The sequence below is a fragment of the Pinus tabuliformis genome, chromosome Q (genome assembly GCF_031772625.1).
Source record: "Pinus tabuliformis cultivar Carrire ecotype Pingquan chromosome Q, CPIR1, whole genome shotgun sequence".
NCBI lineage: Eukaryota > Viridiplantae > Streptophyta > Pinopsida > Pinales > Pinaceae > Pinus > Pinus tabuliformis.
This window is the reverse complement of record NC_142296.1, coordinates 1,240,322,420-1,240,337,235: the sequence shown is the minus strand read 5'-3', so window position 1 is coordinate 1,240,337,235 and position 14,816 is coordinate 1,240,322,420.

The following is a 14,816-nucleotide window of genomic DNA, read 5'->3' as shown; positions in this document are numbered from 1 at the left end:
GCAGAAGACTTAGCAGAAGATTCAGTCAGAGGGCACAGGGTCAACAACGAAGCAGTTGGTCAAGGAGATGAAGCAGGCGGCAACACAGTGTACCGTCGAAGTTGCAGTAGTCAAAGTCGAGCTAGGAGGTCTTCGCGACAAGATCTTTGCGCCAGATGAGTGACTGAGGGCGAGTCACCATGTTTATGCTGGGGGCCTATTGGGAACGGATCCCCTGGGGTCATTTTTGGGACTAAAAGCCTAAGTTTGGGGCAAAAGCCCGAATTTTGTACAAAGGAATGTAAATTCTCTGTATTTTGTGGCCGCAGAGTGTGAAGATAGTAAGAGTCAAAAAGGGTGTCCACCCTTAGTTTAGATATCTTGTGTCGGCTTTAGAGATCTTCCCTTGGTCCGCAGAGTTAGAAGTAGAGTTAAAAATAAGAAGTGCTTGATGAGTCTGTGAAGAGCTAAGAACGAGATTTTTAGCGTAGGAAGAGGCTCTATAGTTGAGTGCACAGATGCATAGGGTAGAAGTCCGCAGCTGAGTGCACAGACCCCTGTAGCCGTGTGCGCAGGGCAGATAGAGTCTACAATGAAAATCTGAATCATCAATAAAGAGAAGTATTTTGAAATTACTGTGTATTTTTCCTCTATGGATCGCATGTGATTATGTTATGTTAAGTTTTCGGTTTGTGTTATAATGCTAATTTGATGTGTGAATGTATATGTTTCTATCTATTATATGAACGCAAATAAGGATATATGTTTACACGAAGAAAATCTTAAATACATGGTAAAATTGGCAAACACTTAAGATAATTGAGGAAACCATACAATAACGCAGTAACAAAGGCACGTAAGTACCTAAGCCACTGGTTAGGGTTGCGCAAAGGATGATCATATACCTTCACAATGGTTCTAAGAGACGAAAGAGAAAGTAAATTAATAAGCCCTAAAGGCTTATTGATCTGCGTGGAGGAAGGGTTTGAGGTATAAAACCAACATCACAACCATCTCAGGGTGCAAAAACTTGGTTCTTGCATCCTCCCATACTGCTTTGGGTGAGACTTCGGTTCTCACTCTGCAGACTAATGCTGAACGTTTCGGTAGTGTAGGGATTTGCTTGGCTGACTGACGTTGAACCTGGGTCAGGGCCCATCAAGCCAACACTTTTTCTATTTTTTCTTTGTTGTGAGTGGTAGGATTCCTTGTTGCTGTAATTTTTCTTTCAATTTTTCTTTCCAACCTGAATGCCTTCTCCAATGAATCAGGTTCCCAATGGAAAACCTCATGTTGGATTTTATCCTTTAAATTCCCTATGAATACATCAATCCAATGCTCCTATGGAATATCATTTACCCTTATATTCAATTTTTGGAAGTCCTCAATTTTCTCCTCCATTGAACCCTTTTGTTTGAGATTTATAAATTGGCTAAAGAAGTTGTTTCTCTTTGTATCCTCATAATGTGCTATCATTTTCTCCGTAAAAATTGACCAAGTGATCTATGAGAAAAAAGCCATCGATACCATACAAACTGATTGGGTTCTAAATATAAAGTTGCAATGTGTATCTTTGTGTGTGTTTCACATCATGGATATCAAAATATTGCTCCATATGTAGTACCCATGTTATCAGATACTTGCCATCAAACTTCCTCATAACGATCTTTGGAATATGGTGGGTCTTCAATCCAACGTTAGAGTCTATGAAATCACGATTAACATTTATTTTTTTCTCATCATTAGTTTCATCTAATACATTTCTGCCATTAGGAATACTTTCCTGTAGAAACTTTTTCAAACCTTCCATGTCTGCTTTTAAACCATTCTTCAAATCTTCCATGTTGCCTTTCATTTTTTTTTCTATACCATCCATGTTAGCTTTCATGCAATCCTTCAAACCTTCCATGTCTTATTTTAAACTATTCTTCAAACATCCATCTTAGCTTCCATTTAATTTTTGGTTACTCTTTGTGAGAGCGAAAATTGGTGCAATTGATCTCGAAATTTTGATATATCATGCTACATTTCTTCCTCTTCTTTATGTGTCATAGATCATATTTCTGGTTTCTTACTAGGTGTGTCCATTTTTTTTCTTCGAGGCATGTTTAAATCAAAGACTGATATTTATGCTTCACTATACCCTTTGAATCACTTCAAACTGATTTTTCAAACAAAAGTTATGCAAAATTTAAAAATTACACGCATTTTTCTTGCTCTTTAGGAGCTAGATAGTGCAGTTGTTGTATGTATATAATTGTGAATCTTCAAGATCTGAAGTTTCTTCCTGTATTATCCCTCTGAGTCTTCTTTCCAACCCAACAAGTGATACCAATATTGGATTCTTCAATAAATTATTATTCCCAATCTCCCACAATGACCTAATTATAGATTGGTTCAGTAGATCGAACCTGTATGGAGTTCCACATGTCATTGTTTCAACCTTCGGCCATGAAATTGATACCCAAAAAATTACAGCCCATCATCTTTCTATCAATTTTTACGAAATTCAAATCTGATTCTCAAAAATAAAGTTATGATGATTTTCCCTAGGTCACCTATTTGAGATGGAATTCTCAAGCCTGCAAAAACCCTAATTTCCTCGAATCATATCTCTGAAAATATAGCGATACCAAATCTGAAATTTGCACACAACGTTCATCGAGATTTCAACTCCATATGGTTGCAATTTCAGCTTCATAGAAAAAAAATTATAGCAAAAATTCCACGATGACTTGTTTGAAGCAGCGAAACCCTAGAATCCAAACCTCTGATACCAAATGTTATGCAACCAACTCACAAATAGATAGATCAACGACTTAAAAATTATCCTCTTCGAGGGGGAAACCTCCTTTACATTACATAAATGAATAATTATTCAATGATTCAAATGAAAAAACCTCCTTTCTATATAGGAGTCTAAGGGGTCATAATATAATCAAAGCCTACATAACAATAATAATGTAAGGGCATAACAATAACATTAGTGGGCTTCTATGGGGTGTAATAATAACAATATGGGGACTACATGGGCACAACAATAACAATAATGGGGATACACTAACAATAACAATAAGGGGATACACTAGTATTATAGGTACTTAACAAATTCACTCAAAAGGCAAAGACTACTCAAAGCAGATCATACAAGAGACCAAATAATGAACTGCATGTCATAGATCAAACCAACAAAATATGGAAGAAAAAGCAACAACAAGTGACTCCCGTCAAAAACTGGGGCCAACATGGTCTCAAGGGGAGCATATGGAATCATTTTGAATCTAAAATAGAATCATGGATATTGCAACCATAATAGGAGAAGAGCATGTTGACAAATATGCATGGAGGAGGTACCTGAGCTCAAGGGAGTTATATAAGGTTTCAAATTTTATTTGCTTATTTCTGTTGTTTTTTTGTATCTATCAAATGTGATTGAATGTATCAGTTTGTTGAAGACATGTAGGCTAGATGCATATTCAAGAGATATATTTTATGCAAGTTTGTATTATCTTTTCATATTTTTCACTAATGCAACTATTGTCATTGATGAGAAGGTTGCTAAAATTAATCAGTGAGCAGGTGTCACATTTATGCAGTGGAGATTTCCTTGGTGACAGTTGACAAATAGGATGTGCATCAGAATATTTGGGAAAATTTATATTTTCATGACCTATTTGTTGATTTTATGCTCTACATGATATACATGGAGTTGATTGTTGAGTTTTCTTTTGTTGTTAATGATGTTGGTAATGGTTATGCTATGTTGTTGGGGATGTTGATGGAAAGAGTGTTGTTGCTCATGCTCATGTTGCTGCCTTGATTTGAGAGTGATATTATTGGGGAGTTTACTACTACTGTCTATTCTATATTGTTGTTGTTGATAGTCATAGTATGGTGTTGCTATTATTGCCATGATATGGATGATGATGATTATGATGTTTGTTTTGGTTGAGAGTGATGTTGTTATAGTTGGTGTTGCTGAGTTTATTGTTGCTATGATATGCTTCATTTGTTGCTTGAGAGATCCACATATTATGTTGTTGTTGAATATTGATATATTTTCTCATTGTAGAGACATGTACTTGTTGATGCTACATATAAGTTATAGATATGATGGTTGTTATGTTGTTGCTCTTTGATATTATGTCACCACTTTATCTTCATACTAGTTCACATGTTGTTGCTAGCTCCTATAGATGTTTTGGTCAAAGAGAGCATGAGTTGCATTTGTTGCTATTATGTTGTAGTGGTTACAACCACCCTCTAGAATTTTTTCCTTAGCCTATTTTGGAGCCTCCCTACCAACCTTCACAGCATCTTGCCTTGCTTCGTCAAGTCCTCAAGCTTCAGTGTTTTCCTTGCACAAAGGCAGCATGTTGATCACAGTCAATCCATTCCCCTCACAAGCTGCTTACCCAGAATTGGTCCAGCTAAGGAACTTCCCCTTTAAAATTGCGCATTCTTGGAGAGAAACTAGCCTTTCCCACCAGGAATTGCGCAATCCTCTCTGACAGCCTGTTGGTCTCCAAGATTGCGCAATCCTGCCAGCCAACCCTCCCAGCAGGATTTGCACAATTTTTCCCATAAACAGGCTATTCAGCCCAGGATTTGTGAAAATCTAAGCAGCAGTCAGCTGTTGGGCCCAGAACTTACACAATCCCCTTAGGCAGTCATCAAAGCTTACTGTCAAGAATTCGCATTTTTCCCAAGCAGTTAGGCATTGGCATGCATGGACAGTCCAATTGACCAGTTCCACCTGGGACCAAGGAAACTTGACTTGCATGCATGCATGACTTGATCTTCCTAGAATCACAAGAGATAACATGCAAAAGGCATCCCATGATTCAGGGAGCTATTTTTAGCAGTTGGGGGTTACATGCAAAATTGTTTTAGAAGTTCCCCCCAAGTGTCGCTTTTTCCTAGATTTGTGGCATGTGCATCTTGAGACCAAAATTTTTTATTCGACACATCAAAGCTCATTCATTCACATCGACCTTCCAGCTCTAACATCCCACAGCACATCCAGGACTCTTCGACACATCCGGGTCAGCTATTCACAAGTAAGTGGCCTCAACTTATCTTTTTAAGCATTTCTATCGCTTTTTGTTTATTCTCTTGTGTGAGTGTTGTTTGCTTGATTTCTTTGAGTGCCTACTGTCATTTACATATATTCTAGCTTTTCCTAGCTCTATTTCAATTTTCGTTGCTATCTCATTGTTGTCGCATGCATGAAACTATTTTGCATGGACATTCGCCCAACCGACGAATGGCCCCACCCACATGCATGTTGATCTGTTTGCTCAATATTCCATTCATGTTTTGCATGCACTATTTATCACCTCTGATATCACTCAGTGTTTCCATGCATTTCATCGACTTACTTGCTTTCAGTTGCCCGTTGGCGAGTCAAGCCAACCTTGGCTCGTCTCTGCCTTCACCAAGGCTTCATTGCCAATCTGGAGAAGGAAGGCTCACCTTCCTCTCCATATTTGTGTATTCTGGCCCAGCACTAGCCTCTTGGACTAAATTGCACATTTCTGGAGGTCAGTGGCTGCTTGGCCCAAAAATTTGCGCAAATTTGTCCCTGGGCCAACAGTCTTTCCCAGTTGGAATCGCGCATTGCGCAATCCCAACTGCCAACTACCCAACTAGATTGTGCATTTTACAGATCCAGTAGCTAGTCCAGCCTCCTAGTTACTCCAGACTGCCTTTTGCACAGTCCTGGCAGCCAGTCACTGAACCTCCCAGTGAAAATTGCGCAATCTTGCTCATCATTCACCCAGGTATGTTGCAAGTCAGTTCTCATGTTCATTATGGTTTTCAACTGAAAGATTGCTTACTATGAGTGTTTCCATTACTCCAGGTATCATATGTGTTCATATGCCTCTCAGCATTACAGGTACAATGGCTTCCAAGAGAGCAGAGACGAAGACACCATTCAGAGCACGCTTGGGGATGCAGTCGATCAAGTGTCTATGAGCTTGCCTACTCACGAAGACATCAATTTGTTCATGGACAAGGACATCAAGCAGCAACGTCACAGCGAGCAACATCATGAACAGGAGGTGAAGGCAACATACTGAATGCAACGAACACAGCAAATGAAGTGAACGCATCAAATGCAAGAGGATGGTTTTTTACAACATAGAGGCAAAGCAAAGTTGCAAGATCAAGCAGATCCACTGATAATGAAAGCAACTTGGAGACTCAGGCTATGAAGTGACAGCACGACATGAAGATCATGCGAAGGCATAAAATTGAACAAAGAAGGAGTTGCATGTGCTGAAGCAGCAACTCAGGAAGAACATGAAGCCACACAGACAATCCAATGAGTTGCAGCAGGAACAGGAACAGCAGTGGGTGCAACATGCACTCATGGATGAAACTGCACCAGTACAAGTTAAGGATCCATCCCAGCAACTGACACAGAGCAAACATGGTGAGCAGTGTTGTTGATCGCATGCAAAGGATCCAGCAGCATGCATGTCGTTGAGCGCATGCATGCAATCCAACCTATTCAACACACTCACCCAGGCAAAGACAAGAAGCAAGTCCAACTAGGGTTGAACATGCACTTCAGCAAGTTGATGTGCATGACCACCAGCACATACTTGAAGAATCAGTGTGTTATCGGTTCAACTGTACCCAAGAAGACCATGCACATGTTAGCATACAATTTGTATGAAGGGGCCAAACCAATGCACGGGATGCAACAGAGGCAAGAGTTCACTTCAGCAAGATGTCACCATGAGGTACATGCACACCATCACGGACGACCAAGCTTGCCATTAGCTCACCAGCTTCACCATCACAAGCATGTCAAAGAGTTGGTCTCACCACAGAGGACGAAGCGTCAGTGATGTCTTGCAAGACTTTCTCAAGCCATGTTGTCTCACATGAGTACATGTGCATTGTAATGTTGAGTCATGTCAAGTGTAAGTCAAGTGTTAATAGTTGGATGTAACAGTCATAGAGTAGGTGAAGAGTCATGAGGGTAGTTGAAATGTCACAAAGGGGAATGTCAAGGGTCACCCCACCCTTTGATATAAATAGTCCCTCATAACTCATTGTAAAGGATTTTGGTCAGTCAAGCTTCTACTAAGACTATCTTGAAGAAGGCTTGGACAGTATTGTAACGCGCCTTGGCTTCTCCATTGCATGGAACTAGTACATCTCTTTGGAGGAGCAGGCGAATGTGGATGTAACGTTCCACTGATGGGGCTAGCCAGTTTACATGGTGTATTATATGATTGTAACTTACACGTCTCTATATAATAAAAGCTAGCACATTTTCAAGCATATGTTGTTATTGTAGTTGGACTACTCTGGTTGCCTTAATGATATATGTTGTTTAACTTACGTACTTGTATATGAACTGATTTGTATGAAATTATATGAATCTTGTTGTTAATGTGTTGCATATGTTGTTAATGTTGTCACTGTCTGTGTCGACTGCTCTGTCAGACATCAAACAAACCTTTCTCTGAACCTTGCTATATCAACTATCACACTCATCTCGGACTGATCTGTGGGTGTTGTCTGTGTTATCTTACCTTGTATGTTGTGACTGTCGCATCTGTGTCGACTGCTCTGTCGGAAGCTATGCATGTCCTTTGTGTTGTGTGTTCCTAACCAAGTTGGGACTGATCCCTTTCAACCTGGAACTCACCTTCACCTTCCTCTCCCTTTGAAGTGTTGGAACCTCTCATACTCCTTGACTCACTGCATCAGTCACACCCTTGCTACTGACAGAGTTATCATACTTGCCTTTGTGTGACATCATGGTCAAGGCATTACCTTACGACCCACTATTGGGACTCCTACACCAAACGGTCTGAGGTCTAATTGGGACTTCTTACTAGGGAGATCCCCTTGACATGTTGGCAGGTCCAACACCGTCAACATATTATTAACTTTTTTGCTGCTAGAATGAGGTTGTGTTGTTGCTTATTGACTTATTTACCAATCAATTTTCTTATTTTTTTCTTTATTCTTGCAGTGGTTGAGCACGAGGCTTGTGAATATGTTGCTTTGATATGGTATTCGCTAAGGAGAATAACCTATATGAATGGAAAAGAAATTCCATGTTGCTACTACTTTAGGCTATGGCTGAAATATTTCAAGTTTATTGATGTCCTTGGCATTCATTTATGACCTGAATATGATTTCTCTCCATTAGAAGTCTTGGCAAAAGGCTGAAATGAAGATCCATATATGTGAAATTGGTACCTCATGTCTCACATTACAAGGGTGGTCTTGGTGCCTAGAAGGCATTGATGAGAGTTGTCTTTGTTCACAATGTCTCATAATAGTTATGTACTCTCAATGTCATAGCCATGCATTGTTCCTATAAAGCCATCTAATTGTTATTATTAATATGAAGTTATATTTGAGTTAGAAACAAGAGTCAAAAGAGAGATTCATGGGTCATGTCAAAAGTGTGTTGATGTGCATGTGATTAGAGATGAGAAGTGTTACAGCGATGTTTAGGCTACTTGGTTCCATGTATTTCATTCTTGTATGAGCTCTTCAAGTCTTTGAGTAGTCATGTATTGTCACATCCTTCTTATGATTCATGGTTGGGTCATGTGTGTATCCTTCATACATGATAGAGGAGTCATAGTTCAGCTAGTTAGAGGCTTTGTAAAGACTTTTATTGCCATTCATTCAGCCATGTATTATGCCTATATCTCATTATTCATCATTGGGCCCAAGTTGGTCAAACTATTTTTATATAAGGAGCAGCCTTCTGGCATATGACAAAGAGGCATTAGCAACAGTAGAGGTAGTATGTTCAGTAGTTTGAGAGATGTTTTTGTAGCCCCTTTATATGTTCAGGGGAGCTTGTATTGGCAGTTGTTCATTGGATTACATAAGATTTGTATTGGCATGTTGTTAAGATTGACAGGGGGGGTTCTTCCTTCATTCTTCACATGTTGGATTTCTTGAGTTTGTTCCTTTTCCATTGATGTCAAAGAGGGAGAAAATGAGGGATTCAGTTCTTCATGAGATTTTTTTAATGGTTTGGTTGGGGTTATCGAGGAGATTTTGGCATTGTCGTTGGGATGAGGTGATAGTTGGCATTAATGTCAACATGGTAATGTAGTGTTGCAGTGGTTGATGGTTAGCATTGATGCCAACCCGGACTTGTGTTTAAGATGATATGCATATGCATGATTGCTTGATGGTGTTAGTTTTGATGGTTGGTTGGCAAAATAGGTCTCCATGTATATGATGTTTGTGGTGCTGCCTTTGAGATGCATTTGATGCTCCTAAGTTATGGATTGGAATTATGATGATGTATAAAGGTGTTGAAGATGTTGTCATGATGTGTCAAGTTCCCCTCTACAGTTGATCTTCATGGTTGATGCCACTCGATACAGTTTATGCACTCATGAGTTGATTCATGCACTTATGGTGATTACAACATGTATAAACTCAATAGCGGTTGCAGAGATGGTTTTGAGGGTTGTCATGGCTTGGAAAAGCTTTACAAATGCTAAAGATGTTGAGCAAGAAGTTTTAGGGAGTTTTGAGTTGAAGATTTTGTGTTTTCCTTTATCCTCTGCCCCAGTCGCTCCCTTGCAGGCTTTCCCATGCCACTGAGAGCTCTAGTCACTGGAAACAAGGCTTATCCATGCGACTGCAATCGAGATTCAGCAATGGTGTGCCAACATTTGTGTTTGTAAGACAATATTTCACACATTCCTCATGAATCTCGGATGATTTAATTGTTTTTATTATATTTCTTATTTGTGAATTTTCATAAAGATATCTAATTGACTAAATCAACATGTTAGAGTGAATATTGAAGTGTGAATTCCTTAATGGAGTGAGTAGTGTATATAGTGGCGCAAAGTGTTTAAATAGAGGATCATATTGACCATTATGGTGTGTGACCAGAGTTGAAAATTGTGTAGAAAGTAGAGGGTGACCTCCTACAGCAAATGATGATACAGATGTCAAATTTCTAGAGAAGTGCACACACAAACTCAATATTTTGATATCAAAGAGTGAGGAGACTCATGGAGAGATCATCTATTGTTTAGATAGATAGATTTTGATCTGTTATTTGTGACATAGTTTGCAGGTTCTACAATAGACGATATTTAAAGGAAAAATATTCATATATTTGTAGTTATTGCAGTAGAGTTTTCAATGCAGAGTTAGAGTGATGAATATTTCTATGGTGATGCTAACATGCTCATGATTACAGGATCAATAGTGAATTGCATGGTAGAATTATTTGTGATTGCATAGAGAAAATTTTATGTGCATGGTTGTAGTATTACTTCTATGATTAGCTCTCAAATTGTATGGATGAATTGCGTTGTTAGATTTTATGTATTTCTAATGGAGTTGCATTGAGAGTATGCTTTGTAGAAGGTTGGAGGTTATTGTTGCTACATAATTCTTGCATATGTTGCATGTTTCATTATGAGCTGAATTGTATGAGTGAGGTCTTGTGAGTTGAGTTGATTTCTTGAGTAAATCAGAGCTTATGTGTGTTGCTAGTTTGAGTTGTTTAGGTTTGATATGTTGCTTATGTATTGGGGTTTTTTGTTTGTTAGTGTTGATGTATTGAGGTTACCAAAGAGAGAAAGTTGTTGTTGTTTTGTGCAAGGGTCCAGTTTGAAATATTCTAAAATGAGGCCCTAGATGATTAATATATCAAGATAGTTTGGTGAAGAAGGGATGGATGTTCCTTTCTGGTGGTGATTGGTAGCTTCAACTGATGAAGTAGAATTCTCATAGTCCAATGGGTATTGGGAGAGGCTTGTTGGGGGTTGAGGCTTCCAGTGGATGGGTGTTCACAAAGTCAATTTAATATGAGAAACTTCCTTGTTGGACATAGCCAGCTATGATGATGTAAAATGATTTGTTTGATTAATAAAATTTGAAGTAGAGCAGCAACAACAACAAAGGGTGGTTTTTGACCTAGAGGGGGTTTTCCACCAGAGATCCTTGTGTCCATTGTGCATGTGATTGTTTTGATTGTTTTATGGCTTTCATGTGATGATCATGGTATTTAGATTTGTTATTTACTCAGCTAGTTAATGCATTATATGAGCTAATATACTAATGGTGTAATGTGTGATTGTGAATTAGTAAATCGAAAAATAATTTTAAAAATATACATATAGACCTTGTCACTACTGATTCACCCACCCCCGCCCCCCCCCCCCCCCCCCGCGCGCCCCAGTAGTGAGCACATTTCCAACATTACATGAACATCCACAAACTAAAATAATAAGCATCCATAAATTTAAATAATGTTCATACATCCCTAAATTGTCCATGTATGAAAATATACAAAGTTTGTACATCACATGTGAATGTGCCTTATGAAATGGGCTTGAAAATATATAAACTCTCTATGACCCACTCTAGAAAGTATCACATCTAGAACTCTTTTGTGTGTTCCGTTGCACAGAGTGAGTGTCCATAATCCAATACTGCAATATAACACATTCAAATTCAAATAAATTAGAACATCGTTTGTACAAAGTAAAGAATATGGAAATAAATGGTTTTGAACTGTGCATTTAAATAGTCCCCTACCTATGACTTAGTCGAGTGCAAATGGAAGTCAGGTGGGATATGGGTTTGATCAATCTTGGTTTGGTGCTCCCCTAACTATGGCTCAATGCCTCCATACCCAGTATCCCACTCATGTGTCCACATAACTGCAGCATTGAAACCCCTCTACATATAGGCTTGTGTACACAATGGAAAAGACAAATTACAATTAGCCTACCAATTAATTATCATACATACATGTAACTTAAAAAAACAAAATGTTGAAATATTAGGAATAAAAAAATTTACCTCAATTGTTAGTCCATGAGTGTTATAAGGTGGAGGCGGAGGTGGAGGAGACTGAACCATGGAAACATGCACTAGAGGAGGTTGCTCTTGCTAGTCAAATACCCCCTTAGATGACCTCAAAAAGCTCATTTTTGTGGTTGGGTTGTGCATGCATGCTATCATGAAATTATTAATATAAATTCAATATGATATGAACTTACTAATATAAATAATGTATAATTTTGATGATAAGAGTAAAAAATTCAGTATATATGTACCTGGTCTATATCATGTGGGCTGCCCACCCTCCAAGTGTCACGAATTGTATCATGACACGTACGTGCATATGAAAATGTTTGATGCCCTAGACTCTCGAGATATGAATCATCATGTAAAGCAATTGGAGGGCCATGAGGCAACGAAGATGGTTTTCTCATTGATGGGCCTCCAAATTAGACATAAATTAAGGCCCATCTAACCATTCTTCAGCACATTAAACCTCTCTTTTTGCATTAGATGACATATTTTTGAATTTAATATGTTCATTAGGAAGCTTTATGGATAATTCCATAGTTGTGCCTAATATTATTTATTTTTGAGAAATATTGTGAGAATAGTGGGCAGATTATGAGGATTTGGAGGAGGAGATAATCTAGGGACTTGCTCCCTACTACAGGAGGATAAATATTGGATAATAAATCAACAGGATATTATGAAATTATTGCACAAACTCTGGAGCTCTAATGGTTGGGAAAATCTAGGAATGTGTTCCCTGTCATTTAATGCAGATTCTTAATGTTGGGAACCAGATCCACTATTTGAGGGATTTTGGAGGGGAAATCTTCCTCCTTTCAAGGAGAATGCTTCCTCATCATTTTGTATAAGTAACAATTCAATTTTTCCTCTAGGTCATGTATTTATTAGTCTTATTGTGGAGAAAATTTGTATTTTTGCAGCTCCACTTTCATTTCTAGTAGGGATGTAATTGGATTGATTCAAATAATGAAGTTTGGTGCTATTTTTAGCTTCTAAAGCTTGGTCTCCTTCATAAGACTTTGATTTTCCTTGGGCTTGGCCATCCCATGAGCCTCGAAGCCCTTTTTTTATAATTTTCTTTTCTTCTTTTCACTTCTTATTCACATGCATCTCTTGTTCTTGCTTTTCCTATTTCTACATTTAGTATTGATTATATTTTGTTGGATGATTGGTTAAATGATCGAAGTGAGTTTTTTTGAAATTTATTTACAGATTCACAACCATGATTTCATCCTTGGAACATATTTGGAAGGTCATGGACATCATTGAGCTACTTGGATTAGTTTACTTATTCGCAAATATAAAATTTCTAGAACATGCTAATGAGTTTCATTTGAGTTTATTCCGCTTGAATTATATCATTAAAAAATCAAGTTAATAACAAAATTTACCCCATTTCATTTTCACTTGATTAGGTTATCCATTTGATAGGTTAACTAGCTCACTAGTTCTCAAATTTCCAGATTTTAGACTAGTAATTTTCTGTTATTTTTTAGCACATGTGAACAAGGGTATTTTGGAGTGATTCCACTTGGAATGGATACCTAAGAAATCCTACTCAATAACAAAATTTTTCCCATCCCATTTTCATTTTTATTTCCTTAGTCATTCGGTGATTTACATCTTCCTGTAGCAAACCTATAACTTCCTGTAGCAAACCTGTAACTTCTTGTAGCAAACCTGTGACTTCCTGTAGCAAACCTGTAATAGCACTTGTCTTCATCATTTTTTATCCCCACTGCAAATATGACTTATTCTAGATGAATAATGACCCCCATCTATGATTTTATGATCAAGGGAAGCTCCTAAGCCACTCCAACTCTTCCTTTTATTCACTACAAAAACAAATCAAACTTAGTTTCTTTATCACAAGTATGACGCAAGTAGGTTATTGATTTACAACCAAGTGTGAATTAGGTAGATGGTACATGAAATTATGATTGGTAGTTTGATGAATTATGCAAGATTGTTCCAGGTAGATATTGGTGGCCAATCACCTGTCCCACCTAGACCTCCAGTCAATTTCATTTGTTTCCTTGGTTATTTCATCATTTACTATTTTTAGCATCTTTTTGGGTCCTAAACTTCTGGAGCAGTTTTGACCCCCTAAACAACGTTTTTTTGAGCTCTGTTGCAGGCCCAAACCTAAGGGTAATGGCTTGTGGAAAATATTGTAGTACTCGAAGAGACATTTCTACCAAGGTATCGTACGTGCCAAATAGAGATAATATGACCAAGTTATGACCCCGGGAAATTGGCTGCACAACTAACCCCAACGGGGCCCAAAAACACTTGGCGTTACATCTCCTCGGGTTAGGTTTTTGGTTGTTTAGGGTTTTCTCATGTTTCTCAACAATAAAGAGGCCCTTGAGCCTCATTGTAACATAGTTCAGAGGCTTGTAGCTACCACATCTCTTCTCATAGATAAGCTACCATCACTTGAGCTAGTCTTATTTCCATTCTGTTTGTAAGCATATTTTAGTATTTGATATTAATGAAATGAAGTTTTATTTTTGTTGCATCTTTGTATTTATGGTCATATTTGTAATTTGTTTTGTTCCTATTTAAATTTGGATCATTGGTATCAAAGCGGTCTTCTCTTTCTCTATTTTTCTTTATGTGTCCCTAACGAGGTCGGGATATAAGAAGTTAGGGCTTGAACTAGTTGAACCTTTGCAAGACCAGCCTCGCAAATCCCGACGGCCTCCCAAGGTGGAAGAAAAGAAAGACGAGGTGGTAGGAGATCCTTTCAAAATATTGCTTGAAGAAGCCCTCAAGCGACAGAGGAACGTGATGATGGACAACTTTGCCCAGATCCTTTAGCAGCTACCCAAGGGCGATGCATATACTTCCAGCAGCTACTCTGGAAGCACCACACCCTTTAAGGTATAAGTTAACTTTGATATTCCAATATTTGATGGTCAGATAGATGTGGACACCATAGATAAATGGTTAAATATGTTAGAAGGATATTTTTCTGTCCATGATTTTTC